This window comes from Nannobrachium achirus (assembly GCF_963921795.1).
Source record: "Nannobrachium achirus genome assembly, chromosome: 5".
Classification (NCBI taxonomy): Eukaryota; Metazoa; Chordata; class Actinopteri; order Myctophiformes; family Myctophidae; genus Nannobrachium; species Nannobrachium achirus.
The window spans coordinates 14,890,415-14,915,895 of record NC_137814.1 but is presented as its reverse complement, the minus strand read 5'-3'; the positions used below and the strand labels follow the sequence as shown (position 1 = coordinate 14,915,895).

General features: G+C 42.6%; 1 protein-coding gene across 1 annotated transcript in view; it reads right to left on the bottom strand.

The window, feature by feature from the left end:
- LOC308284845 (LIM/homeobox protein Lhx8-like) overlaps positions 1–25,481 on the bottom strand; it is a gene marked incomplete at both ends in the record, with an annotated part of 89,489 nt that overhangs the window by 12,181 nt on the left and 51,827 nt on the right. The window lies entirely within an intron of this gene.

Genomic DNA, 25,481 nt, shown 5'->3' with positions numbered 1-25,481 from the left:
AGTGCTCGTCAGGGTGGGGGGTCCCCAGTTCAAATATATTTATTTTGGGGGTCACAGCCTGAAAAGGTTGAGAACGACTGATTTACGGCACGCAACACCAGTGGGCAAAATTAGTTAATATAGCTAATATACAGTAGCATCACCATTATTTTTTACCACTTTAACCATAATGTCTTAAATACTTTGGCTATTTCAAAAATAGCAGATCTATACAAGCTAACAGCATGTGCACTTCATGCACAAAACACAAATCTTCACTTCTGATGGTCCCAGGCACAACATATTTTCAGATGGGGGTCCAAGGCCAAATACATATACATTTTTGGGGGTCCTTGGCATGACAAAGATTGAGCACCACTGGTCTATTAATAGGCTACACACACACACACACACACACACACACACACACACACACACACACACACACACACACAGATAGAAAAATAAATTAAACCAGGGGTCTTCTACAGGGGGTCCTCAGTCAGAGTTACTACAGGGGGGCCGCAAAATATCTGTGTGATAGCCATGTTTTCCTTCTTTTTAAACCACTTGAACCCCAGCATCCATATTCTGAGGAGAACTTTAGCCAAAAATAGCAGATCTGCAAGGTCACCATTTGTATCTCTATGTTCATTTAACTCCTGTGTACAAAATGTACAGTTGTACCTTTAATTAGTATCCATTCGTTTTAGCCATTTGTTTGTGTACAAAGAAAAGTACCAGTCTATTAAGTAGCTACACTGTTACCACCAAGCACCAAAATGGTCAGTTTGTTTACATTTGTACACACTCAGTTACAAATGTAACCAATTGGTTATTGGTACACTGACTACACAACAAATGGAGGTTTATGGGTGCATTTGGTTACATTCGGTTACATTCGTAAAGCCTTAACAAGCTCTGGCAAATGAACACACTTTCGCCTGATGGCTTAATTGACTATTTGTGTAACAGGCTGCCAACCAAAAATCTCGAATGTGTCAAAGTGTTTAGAGTGGGGGTAATTCACGGCAACATACGCCAATGTTTTGTCTATTTAAGCCAAGTTTAGTCAACAAAATGAGCAACTCTAAACAGCCCCCAGAAATGTTTTGGAACGATATCTCAGCTCAGAGCTCAGGGTTTGTTAGTTAAAAGTTGTGTCCACCTGAATAACCCATCATGCCTTCCATAGAAAACAAACAACAAGTAACGTTACGTTAATAGCCATAGATAAAAACACCTACTGGTTCGACTGCCAGGCCTTCTGTGAAAAGAACATTGTTTGGAGGAGGATGTTGTGCTGAAGACATGCTTGGTGATTTATTCCTAAACTATTGTAGGATAAATTACCACGGCCTCGGAGGGAAGGTGACTGTTTTGTCACACAAAAATATATAAACCTTCAAAGCTTTAAGGTTCGTTCTTGTCCAGGAAATGAGGAACAAAACAACTAAATATTCACTTTATCTAAAGTAAGTTCTCTTTTTCGCTCCCAGTCGAACAGCAGCAGCTCCAGCTCACCTGACGTCAGCCTCACCAGCTGCAGGTGATTTTGGTCTGATTGCGTGCACGACTCAATCACGTCCCGCGATCGTGCCGAAAATGGCAGATCTACAAGCTCACAGGGGGGCAAGGCGTTGAGGTTTTGCACCCAGCTTGTGTTTTGTAGATCTGCTATTTTCAATTAAAGCATCAGCAACGCCAGCCTCAGGTTTTGCATATTAAGGGCCGGTTTATTTATAAACAAACTGCTGGCCAGTTAAAGCTCACCCAAAAACGTGATATTAACCTGCTGTTGCATGATTAATAGGCCTACCTATAGGCTGCATTTTGTGTATTTTGTGAAATATAAAATAGAATAGAAATATAACATAAACTGGTGTTTTTTTTTCTTCCCCACATTTATTTATTTGGTGGTTTAACTTTCTCATTATGGCCCATTATAACAAAACCTTTGCTGCAATAATAAATAAAATATATTGTTTTTATGAAAATCTATTATCTCCTTTTCTTTTGTTTGTTGTTGGGGCATATATGAATTTGTAATTATATTTTAGCTAATTTACTTTCATGCTATGATGAGTTTGAGTTATGGAACTATAGTGAGAAATAGTATAAATATTATAATGGAAGGGACAGTGTTGCGGGCCTGAACACAATTTGCTTTGTTATAGGCTATTATAATATTTATTATAATCGTAATAATATAATAATAATAATTATTATTATTAATATTTGTATTGCTATTATTACTACTACTATTACTCACCGTGCTATGAGAGACGCAGTTGAACATTGTCTATCCAAATACATCCCCAAACGGTCCAGACCAGCAGAGCCAGACGTGCAGGTCTGTTTATTCCACACGAACCCGCAGAGAGGGAATGTGAATGTCAGTTAATAAATACATCCAATGTACAACAGCTTCCTCCTGGCATCATCAGACACTCACCAATCCATCCTGTAGAGAAGTGGAGTCTGTTCTGTTCTGTTCTGTTCTGTTCTGTTCTGTTGTGTTCTGTTCTGGTGTCTGACAACAGAGTGAAGCACTTTTTCTCCGGATTTTTGGGTAACCTTTTGGCTGCACCAGCGGCGTCATTTCAGAAAAAGCTAAGGTATGGCAACATGACTGGTGTCACACCAGTCATGTTGCCGTACCTTAGCAACAGGCACGATTACAGTAGCTACATTTTATTATTTCCCCCTGTAGCCAAGGTATAGCAGCTGCCATAGCTTGCCATACCCAATTGACGCCTCTGGGCTGCACCGCCCACTCACTCTGATACAGTTGACGTCGGCCTGTCATATCTCTAGTCTATGGGACTGCCTTTTCTCTATTTTGGCCCTAGTAACTTTAGCTATTGGTGCCGCGCTGCGAGCTTAGATCTGCTAAAATGTGTGCAAATCTTTGAATATATGTATTTTTTAAGCAAACATTTGTGACTCAAATTTTGCTTCTGGGGGGGTCCCTGGAACTAAATATTTTGAGATTTGGGTCCATGGCCAAATACATATCATTTTGGGGGTCCTTCACATGAAAAAGTTTGAGCATCACTGACATGGAAACAAAGGTTTCTTGCACACATTTTCACAATTTCTTTTTTTTTTCAATAGTTAAAGGAGCTATAGTCAACTTTTTCTTGAAAAACGGATGCTAAAATAAAAATAATGTTTCGAAAATATTTTATAAAAAAATAAGCTTCATATATGTGTTTCAATTAAAAAATTACCACAAAAAGCGTAAAATAATGATAAAATAATCATTTTGGCCCTTTGTTTACATTTACAGGGCCCGTACTTTGTTTACATCCTAGTCTGTAGACTAGGATGTACACCTACAATGAAAAAGTTGACTATAGCTCCTTTAACATTCATGGGGGGCCCACAGTGAATCCTTGTACCCAGGGCCCAGAATTTGGTGTGACGCCCCCCACACACACACACACACACACACACACACACACACACACACACACACAAGCAGTCTGCCTTTTTTAATTTTCCGATTTCCAGCTTTTCATTCCTGTATTGAAGGTCTATAAAAGAAATCATGTAATTCCTCAAAATGTATTGGTTTTTGAATTGCATTTCAGTTAATGATTTCAGTGCATATATTATGTGCATGTAGTATCACACAAATCTCCCTCTGCTGTCACAGACAATCAGTCCAAACAGTGTGAACCTGATAAAAATAATACATAATTTGTGTTTTTAGCATTCAGATTCATTATAGATTGACATTATCAGTGGGCTTCATCTTTTCCTATTGGCCCATAGGAAAAGGGGAACACTGCACAGGTCATGTTTGGGCCCCGCATTATATTTTGCCAGACATCCACACCGTCTGACTACCAGACCTCGCAGGGGAATTCTACTTCACCAACACACAGCTGAACTTGACACCTTAAAATCCCTCAACTCCTTCTATTCAGAATAAATTAAAACAACTAGATAGATTTCCCAGGCTAAATGTTTTAAGACAGAGTGAATTGTAACTTTTCCGTTTTTAAGCTGCCATTGTGATGTAGTGTGTTTATGTGAGGGCATATTATACAGTATGTGTAACAATCACAATTTGCAAGTAACAAATTAATCACTAAACAAATTAATCACAAATTAACTTGTAGGCTACTTGTACTTCAGTGAGTATCAGAGGCAGATAGTAGGCCTACACATTTTGAACATTTGAACACAATAAACAGTTTGTGAACCATTGCATTTGTTTTACTGAACAGATTCTGGAAATTATAGTAAAATGTATGTTCTGTTTAGAAGCTGCCAATAATGATTTAAATCTAAAGAAATTAGCTGACAGTCTCATCACATTAGAAGAACTAATTTAAATAAATAAACTTCAAACTAAACTAAACTATATACTAATTTAATCTACAAGTTATTGTGAGTTTGGCAATTTTTTGGCTAATGTTCTCACCAGAACATGGATGCTGGTTAATAATAATATAATAACATAAAGGCCAATGTTGTGTGCAATGAAATCATTATGGAAATGAATAATTAAATGAATTACGGAAAATACCTTTAAATGAATTACGGAAAATACCTTTCAATTTAATGAAGTCTTTTGAAGTGTTTTTCAAAGAAGACTGAAACGTAACTTTCTGGGCTCTGGAGGAGCCAGGCTGACGGCCCAGACACGCTTCACCCTTTGTCTTTGTCCAGCAGCTTCTAGGCTGCACACTTCAGGCTGCACACAGGACTTGTTAGGGTGACGCTCCACCAAACAGACTTCACACTACTTCAAACTGCTTCAGACTGCTTGTCGGTTGTAGTCTGCGTTTAAAAGTCGGCCGCATTCAACTCTCCTCATCAGGAGGCGGAAGAATTCTGCAACGCTGGTCTGCAAACAGCCTGTCAGTGTTGCCAGATCTGCTTATTACCAGTAAGACTCCCTAATCGGGAGATATAAGCGACCACCAGGTTGCATAATGTTGTCTGCAAAAAGCAACCTCATGGTGGCGCTAGAAGAGGGGCATGTGAGAAATCAGGGGCGGAGGTTGTGGTTTGCCAGCCAAGGAGTGTGTGAAGTTTGGCATGGATGGGGGCAACGGTGCTAGAGATAAGAGTAGGGCCAAAAGTGTGACGTGAGTTTCATAACTGACGGTCACAATAAAAAACTTTGGTCTTCGACCTGCTGGTGGCGCTGTAATAGGTCAATGTGAAAAGGTGGCATTTGTTCCTCGATCTAATGGAACTGTGTGTGCACGATTTCACGGACGCACGCTGCGTTCATGATTCGAGGCATTTTGTTCTAAAGCCAGTGGAAGCCAGTGTTGTTTTTAATAGGGGCTCCATAGCAGCATCCAGTGTTTATGGGTATGTTTGTCGTTATGACGCCAGGGTTCGTGAGTGCCGCCACTGTTTGTCACTGGGTTTGGTTTCCCTTCTTCTCCAAAACATCGCAGCATCCTAAAAGCACATTATTTTTGTCATTCAGTCCTTTTAGTTTTGGCCACAGGCTTATCTCTCTGCTGCTGCTGCATGGTAAAATGCAGAATGTTATCTCCGAAAGTACCCTTATGGGTCTAATTTTAAACGTTCAAAGTTAAAACGAACACTCCCGAATTTACTGTGTGCAAGTGTGTGTGTGTGTGTGTGTGTGTGTGTGTGTGTGTGTGTGTGTGTGTGTGTGTGTGTGTGTGTGTGTGTGTGTGTGTGTGTGTGCGTGCGTGTGTGTGTGTGCGTTACCACCCTCCTCACTATACCTCCCAGCTCTGGTCACCTGACCCTGAAAGGAAGTGTTTAGTTGTGACAGGTATATGGATGGGAGGACGTGATTGGCTGCCGGTGGTCCCTTCACTCTGTACAGTAAGCTAAACAACAGACAGTGGCAATTAAGGAAACAAGCTCTCTCTCTCTCTCTCTCTCTCTCTCTCTCTCTCTCTCTCTCTCTCTCTCTCTCTCTCTCTCTCTCAATTTCTCTCTCTCTCTCTCTCTCTCTCGCTCTCTCTCTCTCTCTCTGAGACAAGTCGACTCAGTCGACTTCATTACACAAGTCGAGTCCCACCAGAGAAAGTCGAAAGTCGAAGAAAAAACGCTCTATTGTGAAAATAGCAGATCTACATGCTCACAACGCCTCGCGTTGCGAGGCGTTGTGAGCATGTAGATCGACTATTTTCACAATTTCTGCCTCTATATATTTGACAATTTGACCAATGTTTTATATGTCATTTTAGAGGTATTAAAAAGTCCTTAAATTGGCACTTTAGTAATGTGCAGATACCCTCTATACACTTAAACTTTATATTGGTTTGTTTACAGTTAAGTGAGAAAACAATGTTTGACATCAAGTTAATCCTCTGGGGACCCCCCAGTGTGATGTGATGAGATCATCATATGATAAAGTCGACGTCAACTCAACTTTTTACTGAGTCGAGTCGACTTGCAAAAATCACAAGTCGTTAATGCCCTAGCGTGCAGGTGTGTGCGCGTGCATTTACACACAGTATGAATGTATCTGTGCGAGCGTTTGTGTGTCGGCTCCATGTCGGCTCTCTCGCTGTCATCTCAGCATCTCTTTCAAGCCAGCTACAGTACCCCATCACCAGGACAAGCAAAATAAACACTGGGACTCAAGGCACTATATTGCCGTGACAACAAAGCACAAGGGGGTGGGGCTGAGTGAAACCAGAGGAGGGCCACATCTGGGCCACATTAGTCGACTGGCCAATGACAGATGAGCTCTATTCCGCCCGGCGACATGAGTGCGAGGTGGAACGGTGCTCTACTCTGACATGAGGATATGACATCACTGTAGGAAACTGATGTTTCCTGGGCCTCAGGGTGTCATTCCTATTGGCAATTTGGCACAGGGGAAAAGTTTGGTTTAGTTGTATATTGGGATACACATTAGCAGACATAACCGTCTGCTAACCGTCTGACATTTATTCGTCTGTCATTCAATGTTATATGAGACACTTTAATGGTTTCCTGTGGAAATAAACTTAGTCTTTTCATGGATCTCCTTTTAGTAGACCGTGTACCAGTGAACCAACTGTACCGTCATGAAACTGTACCTTTTCCTATGCAAACTTCTAATAAAGTCTTCAATCAATCAATCAAACCCCATATACTGTAGTGTAGAACCTCACCCTCCACTGGCGATCCGTTGTCAGCTCCGTTGTGAGGTCCTATGGACCCATCCGCCCGCTGTCGAGGTAACGGCTCCATGGCGACGGAGGAAACCCCTTTCGCGGACATAAATCCAAAAAATAAGGGTAGTTCCATGCTCTCCGAGTATACGGTTTTCCTTAGACCGGCACAAGAAAAGTATACACCGGCACTTGGAAAACAGTTACTTTAAATCGCTTATTTAATCAGCCTGCCAACCTTTCCCATTCAACCCAGAAACCCCCCGGTGGCAGTTGCCAATACTGCTTCCTATTCTGCTACAAGGCGAAGGGAGCAGTACTCGCACCTGCCGCCGGGGCCTTTTCCGGATTTCATGAGAATACAAATGAAACCAAATGGACCCGTACTGTCAGAGTTACATACTTGTAAAGTTCAAATTAGACCTCCCAAAAGGAACCCAGAGAGTAAGAGAGTCAAGTAACTTGAAAAATAACCATAAAAAAACAATGTGAAATAGAATCGTGATAAAATCGTGTATCGTGATACAGCTTGGGAAAATATCGTGATATTGTATTTTTCCACCATCCTGGTCCTTGTCTTCTCCCTTAAGCCTGCCTTTCTTCTCCCTCTGGATCCCTTCCTCTCTCTAGCTCTTGAGTCTTCCCCCCCCCCCCCCCTCTCATCATCTCATCCCATCATCCCCTGTACTGATTAGTGTAATTAACTTACTGGTGCTCTCAAGTGACACAGGAGAGGGTGCACGGATGGAAAGAGTGACAAAAGGAGGGGAAAGTAGAAAGGGGGAAAAAAAGAGGCAATTGCCCCATGACCCTGCCCTCTTCAGACACAAGGAAGTAATCAACTAAGAAGCAGAGAGTATAAACCAATCAATAGCAGGTTGGCTGGTTATCAGCCTATCAGCATCTCCTGCCCTGTCCAATCAGGTTAGAGGAGGAAGGAGATGGGGGATGACATTGAGGGGTCAAGGGTTAAGGTAGGATTTGCTGGGTTGTAATGTTTACACAAAATAGATCAAGGGTAGTTGTAGCTCACCTGGCTACAGGCACATAGTATGTCATGCCATGTGCGTGTGATGGCCACGCGTCTTTGAGGCCAGTTCACTGGCCGTTGTCACTAAAGTTTAACATCAGCACCCAAAAGGAATGGAAATCAGGTGGGAATTGGCTGGATTTATAACTTAAACTGTGTAGATTCAAAAGTTCTTTCCAATTCATTTGTTAAATGTGTAATTCATTTGTATCTTAAAGTTGTACCATGTAACTTTTTTTATAAAACAAATCTTAAAATTGTCCTAACTGTTAAATCGCTAAAGTTTTAGAACACCCACTCCGTTATTTTCAGCTTCTGAAGCCTTCTCTTTATATGTTTTCTTCTTAGCAGTGACAGGGGCGGGATTTCGCGCCAAAATGACGTAATCTGCATCATCTGTATACGTTGTGTATACGTTGCCCAATCACATCGCCGATCATGCACACATGGTACACTACCGGCCAATCACAGCTTATCTGCTCTGGTCTCCAGGAAGCGCCTCCGCTTGGCTACAGTGTTTACCATGGTGAAGGATTTTAACCTCTTAATCCACAAATCCTGGCCAGAAAATTACGTTCTACCATGCGTTCTACCCCTCCACGGATTACTATCGGTCGCGGTGGTTTGCTGGCGCCGCTCCGGTGGTCCGCGGCGGTGGTCCGCGACGACTCCGGCCGAAAAACGGCCGAAAAAAGCAATACCGCTACTGACCACTAGTTGAGCAACTTACACAGTATAGCTTTAAGTTTATTTACTCTTGAAGGCAAATCTAGTTGTGGCTGTAAAAATCAAAGCTGCAATCCAGTTGCATGCTTCTTCTTTCGTGTATCATCGTCCTTGATGATTGATTGACCACATTTTATTTCACAAGATTTCAAACAAGATTTCTTGTTACTTAGGGGAGGCCATGAGGTGGCTGTCATCTTCTCCCCCTTGCTGACGTCGTCTAACCACTACACCAAAGTCGCACCCTAGTTTCATGCGATGCGATGCACTAGTGCAGTCTAGCCAACACCAACTTATGACTCCTCAATTGTTTCCCTCCACACTCTCCTCTCCAGCATCAGCATCATCTACAGTGTTGTTAGCTAAGCTGTCGCACCGCAGTGCATCTACTGTATAGGCACTTGTCACTATTTCCGGGTGCCTGACGCAGTGCCCTCCAGCCTCATCCTTCTCTCTCTGACTTTGTCTGTGACCCATGGTAGGTCCCCATAGACGACCGAATTTTTTATGTGGTCCGTCCATGTGACACCTAGTGCCTTTCGTGCTGTAGCATTCTTGTGTAAACTCCATGCAGGGATCTTTCCTGTTGTGATGTGAGGGTCCATGTCTCAGCCCCATACAGCAACACTGACTCCACTGTAGCTATGAACAGCTGCCTCTTGAGTGCTTATTCTTGGCCATCTGGCCAGTGATGTATATCGGACCAGTTACCCATATATGGAGATCCCTGCATGATAGTCAACGATGTCACGTCAGAACATGCCCATAAATGGGCATTACCAAATATGGGCATTCCCAGATATGCGTATTGATGACATCAGCGATCTCCATATATGAGCTTACAAGTGACATCAAGCCAGAGCGTGATGTCAGAGCGGCAAACCTATTCTGTTAAGAGTGGTTCCCCTGACATCACAGTGACATCAGAGCATGATGTCGGAGCGACATAACCATATAGTCCGGTAAATATAAGGCAGAGGTTGGACAAAATTTTATTATTTAGTTTTTCAACTGATTCTGTCAGGAAATTAGGTCTACTAGCCAGGAAAAAAAATCTACCATGATCTGCTCACTGCAAATACCCACAGTGGCCAAATCAAGTTGGGCTCACATCGACTTTCTATACAGGAGGAAAATACCCAGAAAAAGAATCTGCTTTAAGTAGGATGTGAGGGGTCTAACTAGGGGTTTGTTATGATGCTGAATCCATTGCAAGCATTTGTTTTGCACAAAAAAACATTCATTGGCCCCAGAAAACGCCCACAAAGGGTGATGACTCATCACTTTTCATCACTAAACCATCATTTTCTGGGGCCATTTTTAGCCCAAGGAATGTTTTTTGTGCAAAACAAATGCTTGCAATGGATTCAGCATCATGACAAACCCCTGGTTAGACCTCTCATATCCTACTTAAAGCAGATTCTTTTTCTGGGTATTTTCCTCCTGTATAGAAAGTCGATGGGAGCCCAACAGGGTGCAGATCAGGGTAGATTTTTTATCCTGGCTAGTAGACCTAGTAATTACCTGTCAGAATCAGTTGAAAAACTAAATAATACAATTTTGTCCAACCTGAGTGTATTTTTCCCCTAGATTTACTAGACTAATAGAACCACAGACAAACCCATAGAACCACAGTGTCAGGCGTGACGTACAGATAGAGATACGCGGACAAGATGTGCCGGTTTTCATAGTAAACTTGTGTCCTATAAGGTCGCAATAATATCTCTGACCTGTGGCCAAAGGGGAATACCTCTGAGAAACAGATGATTGTTTCCCGCATGCAGAGATGACTAGGGTTCAAATCCAGGTAGTTACACCAAACCACCGATAACTGGAGAGTGAGATTTTATTATGACTGCGCACACAAATGTTTACACGCATCCACACGTGCAACACTTACGAGGAGGTTGACAAATGAGGTTCAATGAGTAGTTAAATATATTATGAATACTGTTTAGGGAATATTATATTGTTGAATCCACTACTACAAAGTGGTTTTCAACATACAGTTCAAAAATGTCCCTTTCCTGAGGACTTACTGGAGTGCTGAGAGCTGAAACCACAGCTTCAAAGATGTGTCTGTCAGTCAGTTGTTGCAAACTCTTGACGTTGTAAGTCTGCTGTTGATGTTATTGAACCACTTTCATCTCTTTCTCTGCCAACACGCACACAGATTCCTGGGCAAAGCCTTTATCCTAGCTACTTATTTTTAGAAAGGCTTGAAAAGCTGAAAGATGTCTTGAAATGTAACCTTATGTTATTGAGTGGTGCTAACTGCTCCTACTTCTGGCTCTGTCTGTGTGTACGTATGTCCCGCCCCATCCCATGTCTGTTTGTACATAATATGTCACACACACGCTCATTGGCCAAGCTTTGCAGGACAATCAATGAAATTAACTAAATGGCACTGCTCACTTCACACTAGGGGCTCTATTTTGATTGTCTTAAGTACCAGGCTCTTATGCCTTAACTTAAAGGACTGTCCATACTGTCTCTGACCACCGACTTTCCAACATGCAGCTTTCTGAACTCTAATTCGGGGTAATGCTTTTCAAAAGATGCAAGTGGCGTCATTTTGTAGTTGAACTGGACCTTTCCGACGAAAAGTTTGGTGGTCGGAGACAGTATGGGCAGCCTTTAAGTTAAGGCATAAGAGCTGGTACAATCAAAATAGAGCCCTGGGTGTGATATAATTATTGCGACCGTCAGGGAGCAGTTTACTATGAAAACCTCCACCGGCCGTCCGTCCGTCCGTCCGTCCGTCCGTCCGTCACACGTCACACGTGACCATCAACAAACGTCACACCTTTGTTGATGTTTAAATCGAAGAGTCTTGGTCAAATACTTCTGTTGGTTTCTGCACTGATCATTTATACAATTCAGCTGTGTTTGCTCGTGTCATCATGATGAGGTCATAAATCAGCCATGCCCAAATATAGATTTTACGGGTTTACATGCTTACTCAGTTATTCGTTATGTGAAAGTCCTATGACGTCTATGATATCTGACATCATCATACATACATTCCCTTTTATGCCCATAAATGGAGATCCCCTCTGTAGAACCAGCCACTGACATCACTGTAATGTCAGGGGAACCAAATCCCTTTTATGCCCATATATGGAGATCCCTGTGATGCCAGGGGAACCAAATCCCTTTTATGCCCATATATGGAGATATGGAGATCCCCGTGTTGCCAGGGTAACCAAATCCATTTTATGCCCATATATGGAGATCCCTGTGATGCCAGGGGAACCAAATCCCTTTTACGCCCATATATGGAGATCCCTTATGTCATCAATATTAAGCCCATATCTGTGAATATCTTTGGGTACCAGATGTCTCCATATATGGTTAAATGGTCCGATATACATCACTGGCCAGAAGACCAAGAAATGGTGCAACCTCGCCCTTTGCTTTTCTCCCTTAGGCATCTTACTGGTAGGTAGTTTAATGAGGAATGCAGTATGGTGGTAGGTAGGTAGTTATGGCCTTTGATGTAAGATTTTCACTTTCTAGGATAACTATATTTGCTATTCCCAGATGATGCCCTTTTAGGGTACCCCTCATGCCCATATATGGAGATCCCCAGGCTTTACTAATTAACATAAGTTTTATGCCCATATATGGAGATCATTGTCCCAATGTCATCAGATATATGGGCATAAATGGACACAAGCAAACTAGATGGGCTGTATGGATATCCAGATGTGTGATGTAAGTGTTTTATTCCAAATGTGGCACCCCACAGACATATTTCCAGAAAGAAAATCCCTTTCATGCCCATATATGGAGATTTCTGATGTCATCAATCCCAGGCCCTGTAAAAAACATGGTTGCTATGGTAAACAGTTGGTTGCTAGGGTAAACAGTTGGTTGCTAGGGTAAGAAAACATGGTTGCTATGGTAAACAATTGGTTGCTAGGGTAAACAGTTGGTTGCTAGGGTAAAAAAAACATGGTTGCTGTGGTAAAAAGTTGGTTGCTAGGGTAAACAGTTGGTTGGTAGGGTAAACCTTCAATGATTTTGACATCTTGTTACTAATCTGTCGGTAGATAATGCCGGTCTTATATAAGGGTCATTTGTGTACGGTGTGATGTCATACTGATGTCAGCAGTGTGACAGGAGATAAGCGACCAACGGTCGCTTATCTCCCGATTAGGGAGTCTTACTGGTAATGACCCTGGCAACACTTTGCACTGCTTTTTCTTGGCCATCTGGCCAGTGATGTCGGACCAGTCAGACCGCTGGTACCCATATATGGAGATCCATTTAATTGCGACCGTCAGGGAGCAGTTTACTATGAAAACCTCCACCGGCCGTCCGTCCGTCACACGTCACACGTCACACCTTTGCCCTGCTCATATCTCCGCATCAGTATGACATCACACCACATGTGTACACAAACCTTTGTGTACGTTGCTGTGGCAACAGTCTGTTGTTGCTGGTTTGTTAGTGTACGTTAGCAACCACCTTAGCAACCATGGTTTTACCCTAGCAACCAACTGTTTACCCTAGCAACCAACTGTTTACCATAGCAACCATGTTTTTTTACCCTAGCAACCAACTGTTTACCATAGCAACCAGATACGCAGAGCAGGGATCTCCATATATGGGCATAAACAGGTGACATCACACTGATGTCAGATACTCAGAGCAGGGATTTCTCCATAATATATGGGCATAAAAGGGATTCTGTTAGGGATCTCCATATATGGGCATAAAAGGGATTCTGTTAGGGATCTCCATATATGGGCATACAAGGGATTCTGTTAGGGATCTCCATATATGGCCATAAAAGGGATTCTGTTAGGGATCTCCATATATGGGCATAAAAGGGATTCTGTTAGGGATCTCCATATATGGGCATAAAAGGGATTGTATCCCAGATGATGCCCTGTTAGGAGATCCACACTAACAGAATCCATATATGGTCCTACCGACAGCTGCTATAAGCCAACCCTGGCGATAAGGTCTGAGTCGAAGAAATGCTTCTTTCCTGGCAAGAATTGCCCTTTTATACTGTAGGGCTCGTTTGTGTATTGTATGACATCACGCCACATCATCGGCTGAGGACTGTGTGATGTCATCATATCTCCATATATGGAGACATAAGTTGCTCATGCCCAAATATGGGCTGGTGAGGTCAGACTTAGTGTGATGCGTAGGTTATCTCCATATATGGAGATTCAACTTCAATGAGTAACCATGGCAAACTGTCAACTGCCCGTATGTCTTGATAATTGGTAAAACAAACTTTTGGCCTATTTGTGGAGATAAGCGACCAACGGTCGCTTATCTCCCGATTAGGGAGTCTTACTGGTTGCGACCGTTAGGGAGCAGTTTACTACCAAAACCTCCACCGGCCGTCCGTCCGTCCGTCCGTCACACGTCACACGTCACACCTTTGTTTGTGTACGGTGTGATGTCATATATCTTCAGTATGACATCACACCACATGTGTACACAAACCTTTGTGTACGTTGCTGTGGCAACAGTCTGTTGTTGCTGGTCTGTTAGTGTACGTTAGCAACCACCTTAGCAACCATGGTTTTACCCTAGCAACCAACTGTTTACCCTAGCAACCAACTGTTTACCATAGCAACCATGTTTTTTTTACCCCGAGCAACCAACTGGGCATAAAAGGGATTCTGTTAGGGATCTCCATATATGGGCATAAAAGGGATTCTGTTAGGGATCTCCATATATGGGCATAAAAGGGATTCTGTTAGGGATCTCCATATATGGGCATAAAAGGGATTCTGTTAGGGATCTCCATATATGGGCATAAAAGGGATTCTGTTAGGGATCTCCATATATGGGCATAAAAGGGATTCTGTTAGCTGTTAGTGATCTCCATATATGGGCATAAAAGGGATGCTGTTAGGGATCTCCATATATGGGCATAAAAGGGATTCTGTTAGGGATCTCCATATATGGGCATGAAAGGGATTATGTTAGGGATCTCCATATATGGGCATAAAAGGGATTGTATCCCAGATGATGCCCTGTTAGGAGATCCACACTAACAGAATCCATATATGGTCCTACCGACAGCTGCTATAAGCCAACCCTGGCGATAAGGTCTGAGTCGAAGAAATGCTTCTTTCCTGGCAAGAATTGCCCCTTTATACTGTAGGGCTCGTTTGTGTATTGTATGACATCACGCCACATCATCGGCTGAGGACTGTGTGATGTCATCATATCTCCATATATGGAGACATAAGTTGCTCATGCCCAAATATGGGCTGGTGAGGTCAGACTTAGTGTGATGCGTAGGTTATCTCCATATATGGAGATTCAACTTCAATGAGTAACCATGGCAAACTGTCAACTGCCCGTATGTCTTGATAATTGGTAAAACAAACTTTTGGCCTATTTGTGGAGATAAGCGACCAACGGTCGCTTATCTCCCAATTAGGGAGTCTTACTGGTGTATATGGAGATGCTGTGAGAGCCCAAACGTGCTTACTCAGTTATTCGTTATGTGAAAGTCCTATGATGTCTATGACATCTGACATCATACCCTTTTATGCCCATACATGGAGAACTGTCTGTAGAACCAGCCACACAGATACAGACTGTCTTGGCCATCTGTCTTGGCCATATTATATATGGATTCTGTTAGTGTGGTATGTGGCCAATGTGGCCTCCATATATGGGCATTCCCATATTAACTCCATATATGGGCCATCAGGGAACTCCATATATGGGCCTAAAAGTGATTACGTTAGTGTGACTTTCTTAGTGCGTGATGTCAGAGCGCCAAACCCATTCTGTTAAGAGTGGTTCCCCTGACATCACAGTGACATCAGAGCTTGATGCCAGAGCGACAAACCCATAGAACCGCAGTGTCAGGCGTGACATAGATACATACAAGCTGTGACCGTTGCAGTTGATTAGAGTTTATCATGATTGATTATGTATGACGTTATAGAGTAGATCATGTATTCATTGATTATATTAATATCTAGGTATATATGATGATACTAATACTTGATAGTGAGGAGTCGAGAGGTCTTCACTAGGCCTCAGTACTATTGTTTTGGTAAAGCCTATCTTGTTATGGTACAGATCGTTCCAGAGGCCTTGAAGCCACACAGTATAATTCTAGTGTCGGACCATTCTTCTTGGCAGAACTCTTTTACCACTGACCAGAGTGTTAAACTGTACTTCTGTCCATGATATCATGTTATTATAAACTTGACCACACACCACCTAATATAATTGTCTTGTCTCCTCATATTCTCATGATTATTGATTGATCTGAATTCCACCACACCGTTCACATACTAATCTGCGACCTACGGTCGCAAAGACATAGAAATGTACAGTATTACTCCCCAGTCTGTGGGCTTTGGCAGCTGAACTTTCTGAAGTTGCAGCTTCAAACACACGTGTCTGTCAGTAGGCTGACCGACCAGAGCCTCTGAGTCACGATTGTTTCTCAGAAACCTTCAACACTCTTTCTGCCTGTGCACGCACAGCCAGCTACCGTTCACTTTATCAAATCATAAACAAAACAAACCAAACCATTTTGTCGGTGTCGGGCGGAAACCTTTGTATGTCCATTCTCCATTCTTATCATTATTTTTCAAGTATTTAAAATAGCCTATCTACAGGCTCACAATGCGTTGCACTGTGACACATTGTGAGCTTGTGGATCTGCTATTTTCACTACTTTATATGACATGCTCCATATGGATATTAATTGTAGGCTTTTAAGTATACTGAAGTTTTATGGTTAGTGTTTTCTATGGTGACCGGTGTATCTGTGTATTGTGAATGTATGTCTTTTAACCACTGCACAAACAAAGTTCCACAAGGAAAATAAAGTAGTTTGAAGTTTGACGATGACAAAGTAGGCCAGAGGTGTCCAAACCTTTTTCAAAGGGGGCCACATCAGAACATATTAAAACACCCTCAGGCCAACAATCTCCTGACAAAATGTACTTTAGGTTGGACCGTAATAAAGTCACATCCATACCGGTATGCATCGCAATTACAATATTTTATTTAACTATCAGTATCATCATCAATATTTAATATCAATGGTCTTTTGTCAAGTGTGTGCTCTGAACAAAACTCGCATTACCAAATGTAACCAGACGTGCAAGGTAAAAGATACTACCTAATAGCCGTTCTTTGAACCCTTCAGAATGAGACAACAGGGAACAAAGAATCCTGACAAATTATGCTATAAATATATACTTTTTTTATGGTGCTGGCCGGCTGTTTATAGTACAATTTAGGAATGAAGCTGCAGGCCAAATAAAATGTGTCATTGGTCCACATTTGGCCACTGGGCCACACTTTGGACACCCCTGAAGTAGGCAGTAGGACATTCGTTTAGGAAAAAAACATACAAATTGAAATATGGAGATGCAAGGTTTCTGCCAAGACAATTCCGGATGAGGACCCAAATGCATGGCCCTGGATGGAGACCCGATAGCATGGCCCTGGATGGAGACCCGAATGCATGGCCCTGGATGGGGAAACCGTCAGGGTAAATCTACTATAATCAATTTTTCATGCGACAAAAAACAAAAGATATATAATTGAACTCAAGTTTTCCATGGTGTGAGTAATCAATAGAAAAAAGTCATTTTGGGGGTGAACTACTCCTTTAAGTACAATACTTGAGTACACCACTGGTCACCACATTATTAACCGTATCACTTTACTTATTCCTTTCCCTCTCCATCTCTCCCTCTACCTCCTCCTCCCCTCCTCCTATCTTCTTCCTCCATCTCTCCCTCCTGTTCTCTTTGACGTGTCTCTGCGTTTCCCGTTCCTTTGTGAAACAAACCCTTTCTGTCACATCTTGTTTTCCTCATTCTATCCTGTTTTAAATCCAGGGCCCGCCTCCTGGTACCGTAGAGTCACGCTATTGGAGGAAGCGGGTGAATAGCACTTGCTGAGTGACAGGTTATTCTGGGCTGACTGTTGAGATAAACAAAGCGCGGTAATGGAGAACAACGTCCGGTCGGTGGTTTGGGCGGCGCACAAACAATTGGTCAGTATGGTTTAGCTGACTGGCAACATGGGTTATTGGCGGCAGGCCATGAAATTGGTCTGTCCATTTGTCCATCCTTGTGGTATACTTGGACACGCATGCACGCACACACATGCACGCACACGCACACACACACTCACACACACACACGCATGCGCGCAACTAACACGCGCATGCACGCACGCACGCACGCGCGCGCGCGCACACACACACACACACACACACACACACACACACACACACACACACACACACACACACACACACACACACATGACAAATATACTATATATAATTACAGGTATAAGTCATATTTAATGTTTTTTAGATAAAATAGGAGTAAGATATTTAGAGCTGGTCGTAAAGGGTCAAGAAATCCCTAGTTTTAGATCCAGGGAAACACCTCATATACACAAAGTATAATGCAACAATTGGAAAATACATTGTGGTTATGTCTCTTTAAGTTATGTTTTTAAATAGACAACAAGTTACAACAGGAGCCATCCCCCCCCCCCAACCCCCTCTGTCTACCATCCCACTAGAGATAATCTATAGACCCACAGCTCTGACAGAAGGAGGCAAACAAAATATGGGTGCATTATGTGCGTGTGTGCGTGCGTGCGTGTGTTAAAGTTAAAGTCCTACTATTTGTCACATACATATTTGTTCTCCGAATTTGACCCATCTCTTGGAGCAGTCAGCCCGGAATCAGTAGTGTTGATCTAACGCGCGCGTGTGCGCTTGCGAGCGTGTGTAGAGAGAGAGTGCATGTGAGGCCACAAATGACCTCTGCCTCTGACACGCACACACACAGACATGCACAGCATGCACAAGATGCGTGTTATCATAATTCTTTGTGCTACATAACACAGTGCTTTTCTTTGCTACAGTGTTATGGCTGGCTACTTTGACAGATGAAAAGATAATGCAGAAAGAGAAACAGACTGTAATGTGACTGACTGTGGTACCTCTACTGGAGTAGGATTAGGTTTAGGAGGGGTGCACACACACACTGAAGGTCGCAGTTTACCACCAGTAAGACTCCCTAATCGGGAGATAAGCGACCGTTGGTCGCTTATCTCCTGTCACACTGCTGACATCAGTATGACATCACACCGTACACAAATGACCCTTATATAAGACCGGCATTATCTACCGACAGATTAGTAACAAGATGTCAAAATCATTGAAGGTTTACCCTACTAACCAACTGTTTACCATAGCAACCATGTTTTTTACCTTAGCAACCAACTGTTTACCCTAGCAACCAACTTTTTACCACAGCAACCATGTTTTTTTTACCCTAGCAACCAACTGTTTACCCTAGCAACCAATTGTTTACCATAGCAACCATGTTTTCTTACCCTAGCAACCAACTGTTTACCCTAGCAACCAACTGTTTACCATAGCAACCATGTTTTTTACAGGGCCTGGGATTGATGACATCAGAAATCTCCATATATGGGCATGAAAGGGATTTTGTTTCTGGAAATATGTCTGTGGGGTGCCACATTTGGAATAAAACACTTACATCACACATCTGGATATCCATACAGCCCATCTAGTTTGCCTGTGTCCATTTATGCCCATATATCTGATGACATTGGGACAATGATCTCCATATATGGGCATAAAACTTATGTTAATTAGTAAAGCCTGGGGATCTCCATATATGGGCATGAGGGGTACCCTAAAAGGGCATCATCTGGGAATAGCAAATATAGTTATCCTAGAAAGTGAAAATCTTACATCAAAGGCCATAACTACCTACCTACCACCATACTGCATTCCTCATTAAACTACCTACCAGTAAGATGCCTAAGGGAGAAAAGCAAAGGGCGAGGTTGCACCATTTCTTGGTCTTCTGGCCAGTGATGTATATCGGACCATTTAACCATATATGGAGACATCTGGTACCCAAAGATATTCACAGATATGGGCTTAATATTGATGACATAAGGGATCTCCATATATGGGCGTAAAAGGGATTTGGTTCCCCTGGCATCACAGGGATCTCCATATATGGGCATAAAATGGATTTGGTTACCCTGGCAACACGGGGATCTCCATATCTCCATATATGGGCATAAAAGGGATTTGGTTCCCCTGGCATCACAGGGATCTCCATATATGGGCATAAAAGGGATTTGGTTCCCCTGACATTACAGTGATGTCAGTGGCTGGTTCTACAGAGGGGATCTCCATTTATGGGCATAAAAGGGAATGTATGTATGATGATGTCAGATATCATAGACGTCATAGGACTTTCACATAACGAATAACTGAGTAAGCATGTAAACCCGTAAAATCTATATTTGGGCATGGCTGATTTATGACCTCATCATGATGACACGAGCAAACACAGCTGAATTGTATAAATGATCAGTGCAGAAACCAACAGAAGTATTTGTCCAAGACTCTTCGATTTAAACATCAACAAAGGTGTGACGTTTGTTGATGGTCACGTGTGACGTGTGACGGACGGACGGACGGACGGACGGACGGACGGACGGACGGACGGCCGGCCGGTGGAGGTTTTCATAGTAAACTGCTCCCTGACGGTCGCAATGAGAAATGTCACAGCTTGTCCGTGTAGACATGTAGATGTGTAGTTGTGTACATATTTTTCTATGGGCAAACCCATATAGACCATACAAATGTGTCATCATCATGATGTCATCATTCTCTGATGTCACTGTGATGTCACACTAACAGAATCCTTTTTATGCCCATATATGGAGTTCCCAGATGTCATCAATATTATGCCCTGTTAGAGAGATCCCTGTGATGCCAGGGGAACAAATCCCTTTTATGCCCATATATGGAGATATGGAGATCCCTGTGATGCCAGGGGAACAAATCCCTTTTATGCCCATATGTGGATATCCCTGATGTCCACAGCCCTGATGTCCACATCACTGTGGCGCGACCTCGCCCTCAGGGGAACCACTCTACCAGAATGGGTTTGCCGCTCTGACATCACACTCTGGCTTCACTGTGATGTCACACAAACAGAATCCCTTTTATACCCATTTATGGAGTTCCTTGATGTCATCAATATTAATGATGCCCTGTTAGAGAGATCCCTGTGATGCCAGGGGGAACAAATCCCTTTTATGCCCATATATGGAGATATGGAGATCCCAAGGGGAACAATCCCTTATGCCAATATATGGAGATCCCTGAAGGCCACATCCCTGATGTCCACATCACTGCATGCTTGTCGCCCTGAGGCGTCTTACTAGTATACTGTACTGTACTGTACTGTACACGCTTACGGACTGAGTATATGACTTAACCCATTAACCCATTAAGACCTGAGGCACAATCTACAAAATGCCTTCTAAATCAGTAGTTCTCAAACCTTTTGGTGCCCAGGAGAACACCACAAAATGACGTGTATTGCACAAACTTGCACCAGTGTTATGCTGACATTATTCATATTTTTTAATACATTTTTTAAACTCAGGCATGCAGTCACAAAGGTTCTGCCATGGCAATTGTTTCTGTGAATTAGATTGTTAGATTGTTTAGTTATCTTACTTTTTTGAACTGGTACAGGACCCTTATATCCCAAACCCAATAGAATGAATACAAGCTGCATAATAGCTTAACATGCACTCACAATGTTGAGTTCAAGCCCAACTCATCACATGTGAAGCCCTTGACTCAATTCAACAGCAAAGATTTTTCTTTCCCTCAAAACGTTTTAAATGCTTATAGCCCACTATAGAAGAACAAAGTTGAATTCAAAACGTCATGGTACCCACCTTAAAGTGAAACTGACATTAGCATCCTGTCTGGAGGTGTCAGGCCAATTGGGACACGCACTCGCACACACACAAACATACGCACGACCACACGAATGTGCACACACATATTTGTATTACTAGACTTGTGAGGACATGATGGACATCCCAATTTATGACAGCTTTTTTACGCACACACACACACACACACACACACACACACACACACACACACACACACACACACACACACACACACACACACACACACACACACACACACACACACACACACACAGGTTCACACACACACACACACACACACACACACACACACACACACACACACACACACACACACACACACACACACACACACACACACACGTACGTACACACACACACACCGTGTACTCACAGAGGAAGTGTGTGAGGCCCTGTCCGTCTGGCTGGGTGGAAGATGATTCCCTGGCAGGAATGGAAGCTCTTGGTAATTTATTCACAGCTACTGCCAACACAAACACACTGTTGAAACCTTACTGAGACCCATACACACACCAGACCCCACACTGTAAGGGCCACTGGTGGAAAAAGTATATTTCCTTTTCTTCCCCTCATAATTTACTTTAGTCAATTATTTTTAGTAAATTATTGATATCAAAATGCACGTAAAATACCAAAAGTAGTAGGAGTGTGTGTGTGTGTGTGTGTGTGTGTGTGTGTGTGTGTGTGTGTGTGTGTGTGTGTGTGTGTGTGTGTTACGGGTACATGTTGTTAAATTTGCATCAGAACATAAAGACCTCTGTAAGGATCAATTTGGAACACTGTCAAATAACCCTCCACGAGGGTCCCTGGACCCCACTTTGAGAACCACAGAACCACACACACACACACACACACACACACACACACACACACACACACACACACACACACACACACACACATGCGCGTGTGGTATACACAGATGTGTCCAAACTGAATCGGACAACTTCCTCAGATGTTTTATCGCAGGGACTAATAGTATTGTGCATTGTGTTGTGTAAGGAGCTGTGACAGTGCAACAGCTCACTGATCACCTCCTTCACTGCATACAGAACAGTACAGGTCCTGTTTAGTCAGCCAATACTCTCCCCCGAACACCTGTCACCACCTGGAAAAGCATTAGCATTACTTTAAGCCAGTGGTTCTCATGTCAAGGACCCACAGAAGTATTATGTATTTGGCTGCGGACTCCCATCTCAAAGATATTTTGTGCCAGGGACCTCCAGAAGCATATACTGTATATAGACGCACACACACACACACGCACGCATGCACGCACGCACGCACGCACGCACGCACGCACGCACACACACACACACACACACACACACCCACACACACACACACACACACACACACACACACACACACTATAAAGCTTTCCCATAAGTTTGTGAAATGCATGTGGGAGGGCAAACATTCAGTCTGAAGAAACATGATCTCTGGTCCTCACAAACATGAGAGAGAGAGAGAGAGAGAGAGAGAGAGAGGGAGAGAGAGAGAGAGAGAGAGAGAGAGAGAGAGAGAGAGAGAGAGAGAGAGAGAGAGAGAGAGAGAGAGGACAATGCCATTGACTTCACAGCATCTCATCGACTCGGTGGAAGAAAAACAAAGACAAAGGAAATGATGTTTGTGGTTTCTGTATGCGATGATGGACAATGAACGGCCTATGACAGTTTACACAAACAATAATATCCACATGAGTGCAAAAGTATTTTAACTGTGTGGCGTGTGCAGTGTGTGTGTGTGTGTGTGTGTGTGTGTGTGTGTGTGTGTGTGTGTGTGTGTGTGTGTGTGTGTGTGTGTGTGCGTGTGCGTGTGCGTGTGCGTGTGTGTGTGTGTGTGTGTGCGTGCACGTGTGCGTGTGCCCGATGCTAGTGCTCTCCATACTGTACATGCACAACTTGATTTCTTTAAGATAAGTTAAAGGAGTAGTTCACCCCCAAAATGACTTTTTTTCTATTGATTAGTCATGCCATGGAGACTTGAGTTCAATAATATTTTTTTATTATTTGTTGCATTCCTAAGACAGACAGGTAATGGGGACCCAAATGCATGGGCCTGGATGGGGACCCAAATTCATTTGGGTGAGAATCAATGGGGGTAAGATTACTTGACCCTTGGCCCTAAATTTACCTCTATTGATTCTGACCCAAATGCATTTGGGTCCCCATCCAGGGCCTAATTTGGGTCCCCATCCAGAATCAAAGGGGGGAAATTTACTATAATCAATGTTTTTGTTTTAGGAATGTGACAAATACAAAAAAATATTATTGAACTCAAGTCTCCATGGCGTGACTAATCAATAGGGAAAAAAATCATTTTGGGGGTGAACTACTCCTTTAAGGTCAAACTTTTGTTGTTCTTCATTTCCACTATGCAGGATTAAACCTGCAAATCAGGATCTGAAAGTTTGAATTTGGATCAGGGTGATCGTATCCAAAATATAGGATTTCAAAATCTGATCCGATCACATAAGGATCAAACGTTTTGAACTTGTGGAACCAAAGGATGAACTCTTACTCCACCTGTGCCACCCTCACTCCAAAATGTTCTTTACAGCTTGTTAATCTGGCACACTTGGCCCAAAACTGCTTGCTAGTGTTTTGTTCTGCTCAGGCGCTAATGAAATCTACGATCAAGGCAAAGATTCCCAAGTATTGAGTGACTAGGGCCCAAGGTGGAGGGCCCTTAATTATTTTATACTTTAGCTATTGAAAAATATCACATAATATACAAGCTCACAAGCTTGTAGATCTGCTGTTTTTGAAAAGTCATGAAAATGTGTGCAAATCTTTGAATATATGTATTTTTTTAATAGAACATTTGTAACTCAAACTTTGCTTCTGGGGGGTCCCTGGAACTAAATATTTTGAGATGGGCCAAATACATATCATTTTGGGGGTCCCGGAAAAAGTTTGAGCACCACTGACATAGAAACATAGGTTTTTCAAAAGGATTTGAAATATTCAAAGACTTGCAGATCTACAAGCAGTCCAATAGTTAATGCATAAGATAATGCGTAATAATGCGCTCCCAGTCTAAATGGGTTAAACCCCCTCACCTTATCAAGAACATTCACGTGGGCCCGCAGTGAATCTTTGCACTCAGGGCCCAGAATTTCAAACTCTCCTGAACTTCAATGCAGCATCTTATGTTTACAGAATTGCCCTCACTGACACTGTCCAGAAATCCACACCACATCTCCAGTATTGCCTTCTTTATGCTTAGTTTAGTGTGTTATGTAACCGAAAATAGCCGACTTCCAAGCTCACACCGCGTCGAGCTTGGAGGTCGGTTATTTTCAATATTTTCACCAAAAGGCCCTTTTTAGAAATGTCACGACCTGCCTCTCTAACATTCTCTGCAAGTCCCTGGTCTGGAGTAAAAAAGAAAAAAGAAAAGAAAAAGAAAAAACAATGTAAACTTTATTTCCTCTCTAAATGGACAGGCTGTGACTGCAGGGACTTTGATCTCCATTTAGTTCACCCTGCCCACTTCTGCCCACTCCAGACATCATAGTCAAAACACACATTTCTATATGCACAGGCCTGGCAGACACTCTGTGCAGGCCTGGTAGACACTCACACACATGTTATTTTACAAATTGTAAATGGTGACTGAATAGAGTATAATGTTAAGAAAGCGGTTGGAGAGAATGGGTACTATAAAACATACGGTATAAGAACATTAGTCCCTTGGAATATGGATGGACAATATTAACATAATTGAAATAGGCATGAAATAGCCTATGCACCAATATATGAGGGTAAAACCTCATACAATCATGGAACATCATGGTTATAAACCAAATTTGCCAGAGC